General features: G+C 38.8%; 1 protein-coding gene across 3 annotated transcripts in view; it reads right to left on the bottom strand.

Moving 5' to 3' along the window:
* The window catches only part of LOC122560215 (oxysterol-binding protein-related protein 2), a 72,737-nt gene that overhangs the window by 39,727 nt on the left and 14,857 nt on the right, over nucleotides 1-18,153 (bottom strand). For 2 of the 3 annotated variants that reach the window (XM_043710639.2, XM_043710638.2), the window contains exon 2: nucleotides 8,334-8,416. The gene's annotated coding sequence lies outside the window, so the exon portion shown is untranslated. Of the gene's footprint in view, nucleotides 1-8,333; nucleotides 8,417-17,813; nucleotides 17,906-18,153 lie in introns of those variants that run through there. The other variant, XM_087994806.1, reaches the window with a different exon arrangement.

The raw sequence follows: 18,153 nt of genomic DNA, 5'->3' as shown, positions 1-18,153 counted from the left end.
AGTTTCGTCACAGTTTCTGCCCTACTGTTGTTAGCATACCGAATGGACTCAAACTCTTAACATTCGCCTGTGCCTGTGTTTTTGTTTTTGCCACTGTTTACCTATTATTTACTTATCTATGCGACTTAACTCTGATCTGCCTGCATTGCTCGCAAGACAAAGCTTTTCACTGTGCCTCGGTATACATGACAATAAATTCAATTCAATTTACATTGATTGAAAGGCTGGGTGTACAGCAGTAGAATGTTAGCCTAGCAAAAATGTTTTATAAAAAAGGTGAATTGGAAGTGGTGACTCTCCACTCAACAAGTTTTAATAGTAAATCACCTACTACTGTTTCTTGATATGAAACAAAACCAGTCAGAAGTATTGCAGGTTTTTCATTGATCGATACGAAATATTCATTCTTGGGGAAAGTGGCTTTTCCCATTTCAGGCTAAAGCATGGCACAGCCAGATACCCAGCTAGATTGATGAGTAAAGGTCCTCATTTTTCAAAAAAATGTACAACACCAAACAGTATCTGTTACTGTACAAATCTATTATTTTGTCACCCATCTTATGACAGATTGAAAGAACAATTGGAATGAAATTATATAAGAACTTGAGATATTGGTGTCATTCCATTTCCCCCCTCAATCTAAGCCAAACACTCAGAGACACAGTACAGTTTTACCTCCTTCGTTGTTATTCCAGGCCCTGTACAGAGAGAGAATGATCACCCATGTGCACAGGGACAGGAGTTCACAATCTTCTCTGGAACAGCAGTTCCTCAATTAACTAAATAGTCATTTTACAGGGAGGAGCAGCCAGATAAGGCAACATAAATATTAACTGAGTGACTGTTACAATCAGCAAGCATCAACAGTAAACATTAAACTATCTGCTGTTATGCAATGAATAACTGGCTTCACATAATGAATACTTTTCACCTTGTTAAACTGACCTCACATACTGAATGCTACCTCATCTTGTTAAATGGCTCTACATAATGAATGCTTTTCCACATTGTTAACCCATTACCCTTGCCTCCAGCACCCCATTGTTAACTGTTAGTTTGTACCTGATCGGAGTCATGCTCAGCTGAACCACTCATTTCACAAAACTCAGAGCTTAACTCTCTCTGCCTGCTTATACCCTATACACATTCTCATTGGTGCAAGCTTACTAGGAACTGGACTGAGGCAGCCTCAGCCTGTTTCAAGTAGAACACTTGCACTGTTTTCAGAAAGTTCCATTATATTTGCAGTAAGCTTCTAATCTGAAGTGAAACTTCATTTATTTTTCACCATCAAGCTTTAAAATACAATTGTGAATTCAATGAAGAAAGGCTCAAGTCTTCATAAAAGGAAAACTAAGAATGTTCATAGTCAAACCTCAAGGAAAAATCCATTTTAATGCTACCATGGGATTACTCATCCAGTTATTTAGTAGATACATTGATTTGAAAGAGTTCTGTGAAAGATATCAGTATAAAATCTGTAAAATCAACAATCTTCCCTGACTAATACTCAGCACATTTCAACCAGGTGATTGTTTGAAAAACTCATGATCAATATTGCTGGGATCTGACTAATCAAACATTCGAGAACATCATTTTTAAACCAGGTATCCAATCACTTGAAATCCTTGAGGAGGTTTCCAGGGGACTGCCAAAAATAACCATAGAAGGTAGAGAATGCAGGCATCATGTAATCTAACTACATCTCAAGTGACATTTCAAAATCACGCTTCAGTGCCACAAGAAGTATATTCAGCCAAAGTCCTTTAACTGACCATGGCTGTTCATGCACGCACAATTGGAATTAGCTCACACCTGTGACATTTCACCAAACCCCTCATCTGTGCCCCAATTTGGTATCATGCCACAATTAATGACCAGGACCAACAATAAATTTATCAAGTAAAACCTAAGTAATATTTAACTGCATAATTAATCATTTTTATACATAAAAATACTTTTACCATGTTACATATGTTCATTGATTGTTATATAGGGGGATCCGCAGAAGTAAAAAGGGTTGAAAATCCTTGCTCTAATCACACAGACCATATTATTCAGAGTTTAATCAAGCTTTTGGTCACCAGTCAAATTATCTCAATGTCAAACTTTGATAGCAGTCCCTAGTTTTACAATGTTAATGATGGCCCAGTAGTACTATTGCTAGACTATTAATCTAGAAACTCAGCTAATATTCTCATATCCCATCATTCGAGATGGTGGAACTTGAATTCAACAAACATCTGGAATTAAAAATCTAATGATGACCATGAAACCATCGCTGATTGCTGGAAAAACCTATCTGGTTGACTAATATTGTTCTCAGGAGAAAGTGAGGACTGCAGATGCTGGAGATCAGAGCTTAAAAATGTGTTGCTGGAAAAGCGCAGCAGGTCAGGCAGCATCAAAGGAACAGGAGAATCAACGTTTCGGGCATAAGCCCTTCAGGAATGAGGAGGGTGTGCCAAGCAGGCTAAGATAAAAGGTAGGGTCATCTCCTCTGCCCTGAAGCTTTTCTCTGCAGTCCTCACCTTCTCCTAGTTGATTTTAACCTACTGCGAATCCTCTTGCAAGGATGCCTTCCTTGAAGAAGCTCTCCTCCTCCCTCTACAAGGATCTCAGTGAGTCCCTCTTTCACTGCACCCCCCAGGTCATCTCCTCTGCCCTGAAGCTCTTCAGCCACATCCTCAAACAGACTTGCTACCACAGCCATATCTCCTTCCTCAGCACCTGTCTACGGACTGACCCCGCATGGCCAGCTTTCTCATTTCCCCTCCCCCCACCTTTTCTCAGTCCCAACCCTCAGACTCAGCACCGCCTTCTTGACCTGCAATCTTCTTCCCGACCTCTCCGCCCCCACCCCCTCTCCCGCCTATCACCCTCACCTTAACCTCATATTTCCAACACCCCTCCCCCAAGTCCCTCCTCCCTACCTTTTATCTTAGCCTGCTTGGCACACCCTCCTCATTCCTGAAGAAGGGCTTATGCCTGAAACATTGATTCTCCTGTTCCTTTGATGCTGCCTGACCTGCTGCGCTTTTCCAGCAACACATTTTTAAGCTCTAATATTGTTCTCACCTGGTTTGTCCTACATGTAACTCTAGATCCATAACAGTGTGGTTAAGTCAACTTCCTCAGATATGGCCTAGCAAACCAGCATCAATCAATCATTGTACCAGTCACGACAAAGTCTCAATAAAGAAATTAAACCAGATGAACCGCCTGACATCGACCTAAGCACTGGAAACAACAATGGCAAAAACAGCTCTATCAACCTAGCAAAGTTCTCCTAATTAACATCTGGGGGCTAGTGCCAAAATTGGGAGCACTGTCTCACAGATTAGCCTAGTAACAGGCAAACATACTCATGAAATAATACCTTATAATATTCCAGACATCACAATCACCATCCCTGGATATAGCTTGCCTCACTAGAAGGTCAGCATTGGTGATAGCACAGTGGTATATAGTCAGGTGGGAGTTGCCATAGGAGTCTTCTACATTGATTCCAGACATAAGAAATCGCATGAATCAGGTTAACCATGGACAAGGAAATTTCCTGCTTAACACCATATACCATCCTCCCTCAGCCAATGAATCAGTACACCGCCACGTTAAACAACACTTGGAAGAAGCACCGAGGGTGACAAGGGTGCAAAATGTATTCTGGGTGAGGATTTCAATGTCCACACCAAGAGTGGCTTAGCAACAGCAATACTGACAGAGTGGTCAAGTCCTAAAGGACATAGCTGCTGGACTATGTTTGTTGCAGGTAGTGAAGAAACCAACAAGAGGGAAAAACATACTTGATTTCAATCTCACCAAATCGGTCTGCTGAAAATACATCTGTTCATGACAGTATCAATGACAGTGACCAATGCCTACACAGTCCTTGTGGAGACAGAGTCCTCACTTCACATTGAGAATAGTGCAACACAACACAATGGAGGCTCTTATCGTGCTAAATGGGCAGACTTCAAACAGACCTAGTTACTCAAAACTGGGCATCCATGATGCTCTGTGGACCATCAACAGCAGCAGATTCATGCCACAACACAATCTGCAACCTCACGGCTTGCATCCTTTTCCAACTCCCTACCATTACTAATAAGTCAGGGAATCAGTGGAGTGTGCAGTAGGGGATACCTCAAAATGAGGCGTCAACCTGGTGATGCTACCAGAGAGGACTACTTACATACCAAGCAGCAAGTGATAAACAGATCTAATATAATCCAACAACCAATGGATCAGATCCTTTGCAGTCCTGCCACATCCAGTTGTGAACAGTAGTGTGGAATTAAGCAACTCACTGGAGAAAATGGCTCCCCAAATATCCCCAGCTTCAACGAGTGAACAGTCCAGTGCAAAAGACAAGGCTAAAAATCTTCAGCCGGAAGTGTTAAGTGGATGATCCATCTTGGCTTCCTCCAGAGATTCTCTCCCCCCACCTCAGCATCACAGAAGCCCGCCTTCAACCAATTCAATTCAATCCACATGATATCAAGAAACAATTGGAGGCACTGGATATTGCAAAGGCTATGGGTCTTAACAACATTCCTGCAATAGTATTGAAGACTTGTGTTCTAGAACTTGTTGCAATATTAACATTTACTTGAAAATTGTGAAAATTCCTTTTACCCAAAAAGTTGGACAAATCCAACTTAGCCAGTTACTGTTCCATCAGTCTACTCTCAATCAATAAAGTGTTGGAAGGAATCATCAACAGCATAGGCTTTGCAACAACCTACTCACTGACACCCAGCTAGGGCTCTGCCAGGGCCACTAAGCTCCTGACCTCATCACAGCTTTGGTTCAAACATGGACAAACAAATAAAAAAAAGATAAATTCCAGAGGTGAGGAGAGAGTGACAACCCTTGCTACCAAGACCACATTTGACTATGTGTTACATCAAGGAGTCCTTGCAAAACTGGAATCAGTGGGAATCACGGGGCACATGGTAAGATGGCTGTGGTTGATAGAGGTCAGTGATCTCACCTCCAGGACATTTCTGCGGGAGTTTGTCAAGGTAGTTCTAGGTCCAAACATCATCAACTACTTCATCAATGACATTCCCTCCAAAAGATCAGAAGTGGGGATGTTCACTGATGATTGCAGAATGCTCAGCAGTATTTGCAACAACTCAGATATTGATGCAGTCCATGTTGAAATGCAACAAGACTTGGTCAATATCCAGGTGAAAAATGAAAAGTAACAATCACACAGCACAAATACCAGATAATGGCCATCACCAATAAGAGAGACAATCTAACGTTCACCTTTGTCATTCAATGGCATCATCAGCACCCGTGGGAGTTGACATTGACCAGAAATCCTACTGGACTAGCCATACAAATACAGTGGCTACAAGAGCAGAAGTCTGTCCATCAATGACAAGGCACAAGTCAAGAGTATGATGGAATGCTCCCCACTTGCCTGGATGGGTGCAATTCCAAAAGTAGAAGCTTAAAAATAGCTCGCTTGATAGGTATCACATCCACAAACATCTATTCTCTCCACCACCGATGCTTAGTAGCAGCAGTGTGTAGTACCTACAAGATGCACGGCAGAAATTCACCAAAGACTCTTAGACAGCACCTTCCAAACTCACAACCATTTCCACCTCAAAGGACAAGGGCAGAACACCAGAACCTGCAAGTTACCCTTCAAGCCACTCACTATCTGCACTTAGAAATATATTCCCATTCCTTTAGTGTTGCTTGGTCCAAATCCTGGAATTCCTTCTCTAACGGCTTTGAGTGTCTACCTACAGTATGTGGACTGCAGCAGTTCAAGGCAGCTCAACATCACCTTCTCAGCAGGAATTATGGACAAGCAATAAATGCTGATCAGCTAGCGGTGCCAATGTCCCACAAGTGAATACAATTCTTAAAAAATATAAATGCAGGTAGTTGCTTTAATAGCTAAGCAGGAACATTTTTTCTTCAAAATGCATTTTTGTAATGACAGTTCCATAATAAAAAGTTAAAAATAAATGTCACTAATATTTGCTATTATATTTATGAGGCCAATAGTAAACCACACATTTGTTTCTTTTTCTTAAAATACACGTTTATAACATGACAAAAGGTTCACAATGCTGGCTTCGACTTAGAAATACATTCATATCAAGGCATGTTGAAACATCTGAAAATGCTTCACTTAATTTAAAAGTCCAACTGATAATGCCTACTTTCCTTCCTCCCTGCACCAAAAGAAAGCAAAACACATTTCCAGGAAACAAGTAAATTTAAAAAGTTGGCTGTGGCATTTATTTAAATTGCTATTAAGCATTTTTGGCAAAGTTGCCCCTGCAAGATTCACATATGAATTTTCAGCTACAGGGCTACGCATACAAGAATGCAGAGTGGTTGTGTTATAATAATCAAGCAAGGAGCCATTATGTTCAGATGATGGATTAAAAACATGAGTTTCACATTTTAAAAATCTGATTTATTAAGGTTCCTTAGGAAGGGTACTCTATTGTACTAACCTCGTATGGTGACAACTAATGTAGCTGACATTTAACTACATTGTGAAAAGGTCTAGCAAGCACTCCATTCTCAAGAAAGTGACTGTTTTCAGGCAAAATTAGGAATGGGCAATAAGTGCTGGCCTTGCCATCAATGCCCACAACTGATCAATAAATAAATTTTAAAAATACAAGTTTGAGATAGCAATGTTACACAAATATGAAACTTCTTCACTGAATTTTGAGTTTAAGTCAAAACAATTACATCCATTTTGCACAACTGGACATTTGACTGCAGTACTTCAAGTTCAATAAAAATATTTTTAATTGCATTCAACTAAATCATACCTAAATGTTGGCAATTTCCTACTGGATATTCATACACAGCGGCATATTGCATTACATCAACAAACACTGGTGGCTTCTGAACTTTAAATGACCTCTAAATTAAACAAAATGCTCATATCTATTCATTTATTTGAGAAGATTAATGTTCAGCATTTTAAAATTTCTAAATGTGCTGGAAAATACTGAACTTTGCCTAGAGTCCACCAAAATACTGACGATAAGCAAACTGACAGAGGCAGACAATTATTCAACCAATAACGTAAACAGTCATGATATAGGGATGGACTAATTATCCAGAGAGGATAGCAATCTACAGGATTGAATGAATGATCCAGAGTCATGAGTTCATACTTGACCACAGAATTTAAATTCCAGATAAATAAACAAATCTGGAATTTAAAAAAAGTCTAACATGATGACCATGTAACAATCTGCATGTCAGACAAAATCTATCTTGGTTAGTAAGGCTGTTTAGGGAGGGCACTCTTTCATGCTAACCTGATCCGGTATCACACAATGCAGTTAACTGCAGTAGTACAGAACTGGAGTATTGCTGCAAAAGAAAACATTTTGTCTTGCGCTTTTGAATATGAATTCAAAAGTTCAGTATTTTCCAACAAATTTAGAAATTTTAAAATGTTGAACGTTAATCTTCTCGAACTGTATGATGAGTATTCTGATTGGTTGGCAAGTGGTCTTGGATTGGTAAAGGCTTTGCCAAGGAGAATGCATCCATTAATGTTGTTTGGAGCTTCCCTACGTGTCCTAAACGAAACTCCACTTGTGGACTGTATAACTTAAAAGTAAACCAGTTGCACACATGAGAATTTCAAACAGAAGTCCAGATCCTGTGATTTTTATTCACTGATATAAATTTCATTAGTGATACTACATTGAGCTATGGAACTTTAAGCATGCAAATTATGGTGTTCAATAAGAAACAATTGATTTTCTTAGAACAAAACAATGACATGTAAAACGGATGGCTGATTTACATTAATATAAAACTATTTTACTACACAGTCAAAATTCTCCTCAATCTATTTGATAATTGTTATTCAACCTGTAAAACTCATGTTACTTTTATGCAATAATTCTAATACAGGCTGGGCTGAATCGTACACCTACGACATTAACTGAAGTTTAAATAATATCTGTTTATAAACAGGTTCAGGTAATCTAGAGATAGAACTAAAGATTGAATTTTCCCAAACGCGCAAATTCCTCATTTCAAAAATCACAGAAACAAAAGCAATGGAATTAAACCTGCCTTACTCATGTTCAGAAATACATGTGGAAATTGTTTTGAATCTTGTACATCAGCATTGTGAAAAAAAAAACAGTCTGGCTCATGAAAAATAAATCACTTAGAAAGAAATTACTGTTGCTCTACAATATATTTTAACACTAATTATTATTTCCACACCCTCAAATTCATAACTTATATTATTGTTAACATTATAATCCTAATTAATTATAATCTTAAAGATTTCCATTTTATGTCTTATTACTCACATCATAAAGGCTGTCCTAGTGGCAGAGCAGTCACGCCAGCCCTCAACTTGATGGGCTCAGCCAAGGAAGTTTAAAGCACTTATCTGCAAAACAAGTTGCATAAACGAGTTAAGTAATAAGATAAGGCTTGGATTGTTCATATAGCTATATAAAAACAATGTTCAATGGTAACTTTGCTTTACAACATTTTCCAAATTTGAAGGCTGTATAACAATATTTGAACACATTCTGAGGTAGCTATTATTCTAATTATTAATTATTCAGCACTGTAACACCTACATACTGCACATTAACTTGCAGAATCAACTGAAGATATGTTGATGTCATAATGCTGTGAAAGGTCATACAGGACCTAACCACAATATAGTAAAATGAAACAACTGGAACTAAAATGTTGAAGTCTACCCTCTGATTAATGCACAGGATGCCCATTATTACCAGTTAAGGAATGAAGTGATGCATTTTGCAAGAAAGTATGTGAACAGGCATTAACTAAATAGTGCAGATTTAGAAAGGGTGCACGAAAAGAGCTAGAGGTCCATGAACAGAAATTTTTGAAGATAACAAACCAAGTTGATAGGAATGGTTTAAAATAAAAATAGGATCCCAGGCCTCAAAGGCATAAACTACGAAGGACATGATAAAGGATGCAGAAGAGATATGTTAGAATGACGCCAGAGATAAGAACTTTACTCACATAGAAAGATTAGAGAGGGCCAGAGTAAGTAAGCAGGGTCAACATGGTTTAAGGAAGAAAAATCATATTTAGCCAACTTACTTGAATTCTACCTAAAACAAAACAGCACAATAAATGCCCTTCGGCCCTTGATACTGTGCTGATCTTTTAGCCTACTCTAAGACCAAACTAACCTACATACTCTTCATTTTACATCACGTGCTGTGGATAAAGGGGAACTTGTGGATATGTTGTTAAATGCCTTATTAAATGTCTTCTAGAAACATAAGGGGCCACATCAAAGGTTATTGTGGAAAGTTAGAGTTGGGGAGGCATAGATTAAAGTTTGGCTAGGTAACAGGAAACAGTAGATATAAATGAGTCGTCTTTCTCGTAGCCAAGGTGTCATGAGCAGAGTGCCATTAGGATCAGTGCTGCAGCCTCAATGTTTTACTATTTAAAAATGTGACTTTGACAAAGGGACAAAAGCATGGTTGCTGATGACACAAAGATAGGCAGGACAGTAAGTTGTGAAAAGGACACCTTAGGCATTCCTTCAAGACTGAGAATAATTTTCTTCTACTTTGGACTGGTATGTCCTGAGACAACTAAACATTACAATGAGAGATCTGCATACTCAGCCAAAAGCGGGGCAAGTGGTGGATGAAGAGGTGGTTTGGCATTATGCTTGAGATGACTGGCACCTTTGTAGATGCTTCTTCTCCAGTTTGGGGCAACCTTGAGTAAGAGTTTACCATAAGCCAAGGGGGCTTTGAGGATGTCCTTGAAATGTTTTCTGTGTTTCCCAGATAATCACTTGGCTTGACAAACCTTGAGGTGGGGTTTGCTTTGCAAGTCTTGTGTCAGGCATGGAGGCGAAATGCCTCACCAATTTAACTGATTGACAACAGGCACGTTGGCGTAGTAGTTAGCACTGCCGCCTCACAGCGCCAGGGACCCAGGTTTGAATCCAGTCTCAGGCGGCTGTCTGTGTAGAGCTTGCACATTCTGTGTCTGCGTGGGCTTCCTCCGGGTGCTCTAGTTTCCTCCCACAGTACAAAGATGGGCAGGTTAGGTGAACTGGCCATGCTAAATTGCCCATAGTGTTCAGGGACATGTAGGTTAGGTACATTAGTCAGGGGAACTGTAAGAGTAAAATGTAGTGAATGGGTCTGGGTTGAATATTCTTCGGAGGGTTGGTGTGGGCTTGTTGGGCCAAATGGCCTGTTTCCACACTGTAGGGATTCTATGATTTCTATGCTTCTAATCAGTGCTTCTTTGCTGAGGATATCAGCCTGAAAGAAGACGCTGATATAGGAGCATGTATCCTGCCATTGGATTTGCAGGACTTTGCAGAGACAGAGACATTGTTAGAGATATGTTCCTGGGGATTTGAGATCTGTGCATGCATTGTTAATTGCTCTGACTGACAGAGGGACAGGTAACATTACTATTTTGTAAACCATGAGCTTGGTGTCAGTTTTCAGGTTTTTATTATCAATCACTCTACTCATCCAAGGAACAAAGGCTGCACTGACAACCTGGGACAATGTTGAAGTTCTGCCCTTGCTAAAGGAGGCTCCTAAGGTCTGAGGTTTGATCCACAAGGCCCAGTTTTCAGTAGTGTACTTTGTTGGGGATATAACAGACCTCTGCGTTCTATTCTGATAAAAGGACATTGGACTCGAAACATTAACTCTGTTTTTCTCTCCACAGATGCTACCACATTTGCTGAGTTTCACCAGCAGATTCTGTTTTTGTTTCTTTGCTTTACTCTTACATTAGTATCTGGAAGTGGCAGGATATCTTATAGGGTAGGGTGCAAGACTAGACTTGTAGCTATTATGGAAACCTGGTTACTTGGAGATCAGACCTGGGAACTTAACATTCAGGAATATTTGATCTTTTGGAACGACAGAAGGAGAGCACTATGAGGACAGTTGTGAAAGATGACCTAGGCATGAATGATGTCGAGTCCATTTGGGTGGAAATATGAGCAAGGGAAAGACAACACTGACAGGAGTGAATTGAGCCTCAAAACAGTAGCCATACTGCTGGAAAGGATATACAGAGGAACCTCGATTATCCGAAGGACACAGGCGGGGAGTATTTCGTTCAGGTTAATCAAATTCAGGATAATTGAATGTCGGATGACATAGTTTAGCCGAGCATCAGGATCTTGCGATCTTGCCGGATACTCCAATATTCGGATAATCGAATGTTGGGTATTCAAGGTTCCTCTGTAAAACAACAAATAATAGGAGCATATAAAAAGAATGGAACAATAGTTATGGGTGACTTTATGTTGATTGGGTCATGAGGCAAGAACCCATGGTGTTGGAGGTGGTGTGGATACAGAACTGGCTAGTGGGCAGGATACAACAACTGGGTTTAAGGGGGTCTTTTCAGATTGGCAATGCATAAGCAATGGAATTCCACAGGGATCAGTGCTGGCACCGCATTGGTTTACAAAATACATTAAATGACTTGGAGGAAGGAAGCAAATGTACTGTAGCCAAATTTTCAAATGACAAAAATAGATAGAAATGCAAAGTTGCAGAAGGGTTGCAACAGTTTGCAGAGAGATATTGAAAGGTTAAGAAAGTGGGCAGAAAGTCAGAGCATAATGTGGGAAAACGTGAAGTTGTTCACTTTGGAAGGGACAGAAAAAGAACATTGTATTATTTAAATTGAGAAAAACTGCAGAAATTTGCAAATCAAAAGAGACTTGGTTTAATGTATAAGAGTAGGCAACTCTTACTACTACTGTATAAGATGCTGGTGAAACCATATCTGGAGTACCAGAGTCTTGGACCCCTTATTTAAGGAAAGATATTTTTCACTGGAGGCAGTTCAAACAAGTTCACTGGGATGATCTGGGATACAGAGGTTTTGTCTTATGAGCAAATGCTGCACAGGTTGGGACTCTAATCACTGGTGTTTAGGGGAAGGAGTGGTCATCTCATTGAAATATATAAGATTAGAATAGATTAGATTCCCTACAGTGTGGAAACAGGTCCTTTGGCGCAACAAGTCCACACCAACCCTCTGAAGAGCAACCCACCCAGACCCATTCCCCTACATTCACCCCTGACTAATGCACCCAACACTAAAGGCAATTTTTAGCATGGCCAATTCACCTAACCTGCACATCTTTGGACTGTGGGAGGAAACCGGAGCACCCGAAGGAAACTCACGCAGACACAGGGAGAATGTGCAAACTCCACACAGATAGTTGCCCGAGGCAGGAATTGAACCCAGGTCCCTGGCGCTGTGAGGCAGCAGTGGTAACCACTGTGCCACCATTCCGCCTTAAGGTATTCAAGGGTTTTGACGGAGTAAATTCTGAGAAGATATTTCCCCTCACAGGAGAGTTCAGGACTAGAGGTGATGTCTCAGAATAAAAGGAGTGCCAATTTAAGACTGAGATGAGGAGGAATTTCTTCTCTCAGAGGATTCAGTGTCTATGGAAGTCATTGTGGGGGCAGAGTCATTGTGAATATTTAAGACTAAGACAGATGATTCTCTGACTGGTCAAGAATCCAAAGATTTACAGAAAAAGTGCAGAAAAGCGGACATGAGGAATGTCAGATCTACCATGATCCAATTGATTGGTGGAGCAAGTTTGAAGGGCCAAACAGTCTACTCCTATTTCTTACGATCTCCGGAGTTTAAAAGTGTAAGAGACAACTTGATTGAAACATAAGATTCCGAGACGTCTTGATAGAGTGCATATGGAAAGGATGTTTTGTCTTGTGGGAGATTCTAGACCTAAGGATCTTTAGAAGGGATGACCCATGTAAGACAGAGGGAAGAATTCCCCCACTTCCCATCCACTGAGTAGAAAGGTCTCAAGTCTCTTTCTAAAAAGGCAATGAGAAGCAGAGTCTTTGAATATTTTTAAGGCAGAGTTAGGATACTGTCTTCCAAGATTTGTCTACTAATGGACAGAGAAAGATTGGGAAGCTGTACCATGCCAGGGGAACGCATCATATAGCCTGGAATAAAATAATTTGCTGATCGTTAGTAAGTAATGCTGCTCCACAGAATGAAAATCGGAACCTAAAAATAACCTTGGAGGCATCCAAGGCAAACAGCATCACATACAACATTTCACAAACTGACAGATGATAATCATTGTGCTATTTAATTCACACTTCCTAAATGGAGAAATTCCACTTCAACAACTTAATATGAAAAAGCTATTTCAATCAATTTTGCTGAAATCCAATTATATTTTGAAAGAGCAATGAATTCAATTGATCAAACTACATTGATGACCCTGCTTTTAAAAAAATCTAGGAGGTTGAAAGTAAAAGTTTCTTTTAAAATTTGAAGATGCGCTTTTCGTTTTGTTGGAAAATTTTACACCAAACCTGTTTCTAGATGTTGCAACTAGGATCAACTACTTGGTATTTTTTAATGCCTGGACTCTTCAAATGAATGTGCATTTTCAATGTATTCACTTATCAAGAGATTAGTGGGTCAGTGTACGGAAAGAATTTATCAGGTATTCCTCAGGCCAGAATGACAGAACAAATTTGATTGAAAACATTTTTGTAAATATCACAGGTGTACATTATTCATTTTTATAATTTCCTTTTATTGACAACCTATATTCCTATACAGCATGACAAATAATTAAATGTACACATAATATTTTCTTTTAACAAAAGACAAAAATCAGGTTTATTAACAGTGAGACTCACAAAGTCTCTATCTTCCACATCTTTCAGGATATTCCTTTAAACCTTCCTCAAACAAGCTTTTGGTTACCTGTCTTTATATCTTGGTAGCCTGGGGTCAAAATTTGTTCTTGGTAACATTTGCACTTTGAAACATTTATTATGTTAGTAGTACCATAAAAGGCCAAGTTGTTGTCATGCTTTTCACTATTTTACACCAGATAAGTGCAAAATCCCAAAATAATTAGTCCTATGTGTCTACAATGTAATAAATCTATTGCATATTTGGCCGTAATTTAAAAAGTTAAGGGGTACAGAAGGGTGCTTTATCTGCACAGTAAACCAAGTAACTCTGAACTTGCAAATAAACTAAAAATGGGAAGAAAATTCATATATCTTGTTTCTGGATTAGTGGTGCTGGAAGACCACAGCAGTTCAGGATGCTGCCTGAACTGCTGTGCTCTTCCAGCACCACTAATCCAGAATTTGGTTTCCAGCATCTGCAGTCATTGTTTTTACCTCCATATATCTTGTGACTGTCTAAGTCTACATTTAGAGCAATAAGTAGAAGTTATTCTTTTAACAGAACCACACATTTGAAGTATTGGAAACCTATTTTAACAAACTATACTCAAATTCTCCTGCAATGGAGGCCATCATAACATTTGCTCGGTGACACTGTGGGAAAAGGCACAGGCTCAATTTCTACCTGCTCCAGAGATTCCTGAACAGGTTAATTCAAAATCCCTACCATTTGCATTCCTAATTGTTTAATGCATCTCCTGTTTACTTCCATTGACCATCATACAAGGACACCCAAATCCCTTTGTACATCCACATTTCCCAATGTATCATCACATAAATAATATTCTGTCTTTCATACCAAAGTGTAAATTAACATCTATCCACCTTATACTGCATCTGTTGAGTATCTACTCACACACTCAACTTAAATCCTCCCCAAAAGCTTCCTTGCATCCTCCTGGCAATACAAACTCCCATTTGGGTTTGTGTCATCAGCAAACTTGAAAATATTGCATTTGGTTCCCTCATGGAAGACATTTATACAGATATGTACAGCTCAGGCCCAAGCACTAATCCCTGTGGTACATCCTGCAACTCGGAAAAAAATCAATTTATTCCACACTGTTTCTGGCCTGTCAACCAATTCTTAATCCATGCCCCAATCCGATGTCCCATTTGCTTTAATTTTACCCACTAGTCTCTTACAAAAAAATCCTTCTTGAAATCCAAATTCACCATACCACTGGTACTTCCTTATCCACTCAATGGGTTACATTCCCAAAAAAACTCCAGCAAATTAGTTAAGTATGACATCCCTTTCATAAACCCATGCTGGCATCACCAGGTCCAGTTAATGCTTTTCAAATATTCTGTTCACGTCTTCTTTAGTAGACTCTAGCATATTCCCTACTACTAATGTTAAGCCAACTGATCTGTAATTCTGTTTCTTTCTCTCCCCCCTTTTTTAAATAGTGGGTTTACATTGCATCTTCCAATCTATCAGAATGGCTCCACAATCTGTAGACTTTTGGAAGGTGACCACCAATCCATCCAATACTTCCATGGCTATTTCCATTAGTACTCTTGGATGCAGATTATCAAGCCTTTTTGACTACTTCCCACTGCAAACCTACCATCCACTCATCGCCGCAGCACTAAAATTGGCCTCATTGCTGAAATAGGTACATCAATGCCATCCTAAGGGATAACGATGCAATGATTAGATTGCTTCTCACTGTATATCTTGCAAGCTCATAAGTGGCTCTAAGGTACCATCAGAGGGGTGAGATATCTCAAAGCTATGAGAAACCAGTAAAGTTTGCCATTTCATGTTAATGCTATGCAACACAAGTGGTATATGACACTAACAGGATACTGCCATCTAGCCAAAATAATGTACTGTCAAATGAATAACATGATATATGAATTTCATTATATTGAATAGCATATCTCTTCAGCTGTTCACAACAAACAAGGTAATGATTATAGCCAACCAGCCCGTGCTTTTAAAACATGTAACAGAAGCTGCAGTATTGAATGCCATGCCTTAATTGGACATTTGCTCTATAATCTGAAGTGAGCAACGAACAGTACCAAAAAATCAATTTAGGAATGTCAGTTGGGCTCACAGTGTGGCGCACTTGTATGTACTAGAAGCCACATATGTTAACGTATGCTTATTCTTTGCACATTGGTCCAACTCAAAATAGATGAAAGGCACTTTCATTTCTCAGGGGAATGCCTTGACAAAAGTCAATCTGCCGGATTTAAAATTGAAACACAGGTTGGTAGTTAACTGTCAATCCTCATCAACTGATGCATTATCCAAAGCCAAACAGGTTTGCAGTAGAATAGGTCTGATATCTTCTAATCACAGCCCACTAGTTAATTAGTAGAAATATTGCTTTTCTCCTTAAATTGGTATTCTTGCTAATTGTCCTGACAAGTGCAAGACTAATGCTTTTGATAAAATGTGTCTTGCTTCAGCAGTATGCTTAAATAGTTATTTGGTAGAAAATAACTTGGTTACGTCATAAATCTGGGTGGTTAGAAAGATGTAATTGACTGCAGTGCTTCAGAAACTAAAAAAAAGCAGCTCGGCAATAAATTAGTCGGAGAAACCAGGTCATCAGAATGCCCAAAGAAAAATATAAAAATAAAATAAATTCATCAGAAATGGCAAATAAAGACTAGTCTCGCTAGCAATGCCTAATTCCCATGAATGAATTAAAAAAAGGAATAATCAAACACTTAATACAATAGATATAAACAGTTTTCTGCTACTAGGATCAGCTGAAATTAAATAGCGTTGTACATACAAAGATAGATGATATGCATTCAAATATTATCCAATACCTTTCACTACAAGTATACTTTAAAAATAAATCGCCATTGAGTGTTAAATGATTGGATGAAATCAATAATCGGTAGGCAGGCAGAGGGCTACTCAGGTAAGAATTTTTTTAAAAACACATAAAATATACTTCTTAGCAGCAGCCACAAATTAAAACATAGTTACCCTGAACACTGCTTGCTCAGCATGTTCAGGGTCTAATGATGGGTTCAATGTAATGCTGTCCTTATATGATCATGTTAAATATAGACCAAACAGTGGAGAAGGGGAAGAAATGAAAATCTATAAGACAGTTCAGAAAATACAGCAGATAAACCAGGCAATAACATTAGATTATCTAATTTTATATATTTAGCGATAGATTAAAATCCAGAAAAGGATAATTGGGAAATGTACCCAACTTTAAATCAGTAGCTTTTTACTCCAAGAGCAGAAGCAATATTATTTGATTTAGTTCAAGTTAAACAAAGTGAGTCCAAGAGAAGATATTAACAACTGTACAACAATAGGCTTGATGTAAAGGTTACAAATGGATAATTAAAAGAGACAGTGAAGATTGGTACAATAGAAAAAGCCAGAGTTAAATGTGTTAAAAGCATATCAGGCCAAAATGTTAGAAGGAAAAGTCAACAAGGAGGTCAACAGATAAGCAACAAAAAACATGATATGAAAAATGACTTCAAAAGTCATGAAAATATTAAAACCATTACTCTCTCTCTCTCACCCTTTTCGTTTCTACTGGAGTATCTCTCATTTCTCCCTTAAGCACAAGGGACATAGATTTGGACATCTTAGGGAGACAACTGCTTTATCTATCCACCCTGTTGCCAGATCTCACTGAACCAAATAAAGTAATATTTGTTGGCCCTGCTGTCCATCAATAAAACTGAGCAACAGAGGTTGCAAAAGCATGTCCTTACAGGAAAGCAATGATCACAAACACACAGAACTAAAAATCAGGAAAAGAAAAATGCAAATGTATATTTGTGAAGAACAAGAACTTGAAATAAATAGCTATATATCTCCATCTTTGTGCTAATGATACCCTTAGAGACAGGAGCTTGACAGTATTAGTGACTTGAGGCAATGCAAAGAACCTGAACATGTACAGTTGGCTCTGATCAAATTCTGGGTGGCTATAACCTTAATGAGAAAGGAATTCACTTACAAGAAATTAATTAAAATGACTATTATGTTATTAGCACTGATGTAGCTTTCAAAATGTATCATTTTGAGGTTACCTTTTAAGCAAAGTGTGCATCTTTCTTCAATATTTCAACATTTTTCCCATACCTTCCACAATTTCCTTCATGGATGCGAGAAGTATTCAATAACATTTATTTGGCATTCCTTGACCAAAGTTTGCATTTGTCAGAAGGGAGACAGGACAATGTGAGTATCTTCAATGTAACCAAAAAGTTAACAAAATATGACAGATGACAGTTTCTGTAGCAAAAATATAACCATTTTGCCTAAACACACTGGAACGCAGTTAAACAAGTTGCATAACCTACAGCATGAATGCAGCTGGCTGTCACAATAAAGGGTGTGTCACTCAATGAAGCAGGTCATATTTTCTAA

The sequence above is a fragment of the Chiloscyllium plagiosum genome, unplaced genomic scaffold, assembly GCF_037043375.1.
Source record: "Chiloscyllium plagiosum isolate Xiang-an unplaced genomic scaffold, Cpla_swu_hap1 HiC_scaffold_15, whole genome shotgun sequence".
In the NCBI taxonomy this organism is placed as follows: domain Eukaryota; kingdom Metazoa; phylum Chordata; class Chondrichthyes; order Orectolobiformes; family Hemiscylliidae; genus Chiloscyllium; species Chiloscyllium plagiosum.
The sequence above is the reverse complement of the archived record's forward strand: the minus strand, read 5'-3'. Positions and strand labels throughout refer to the sequence as shown.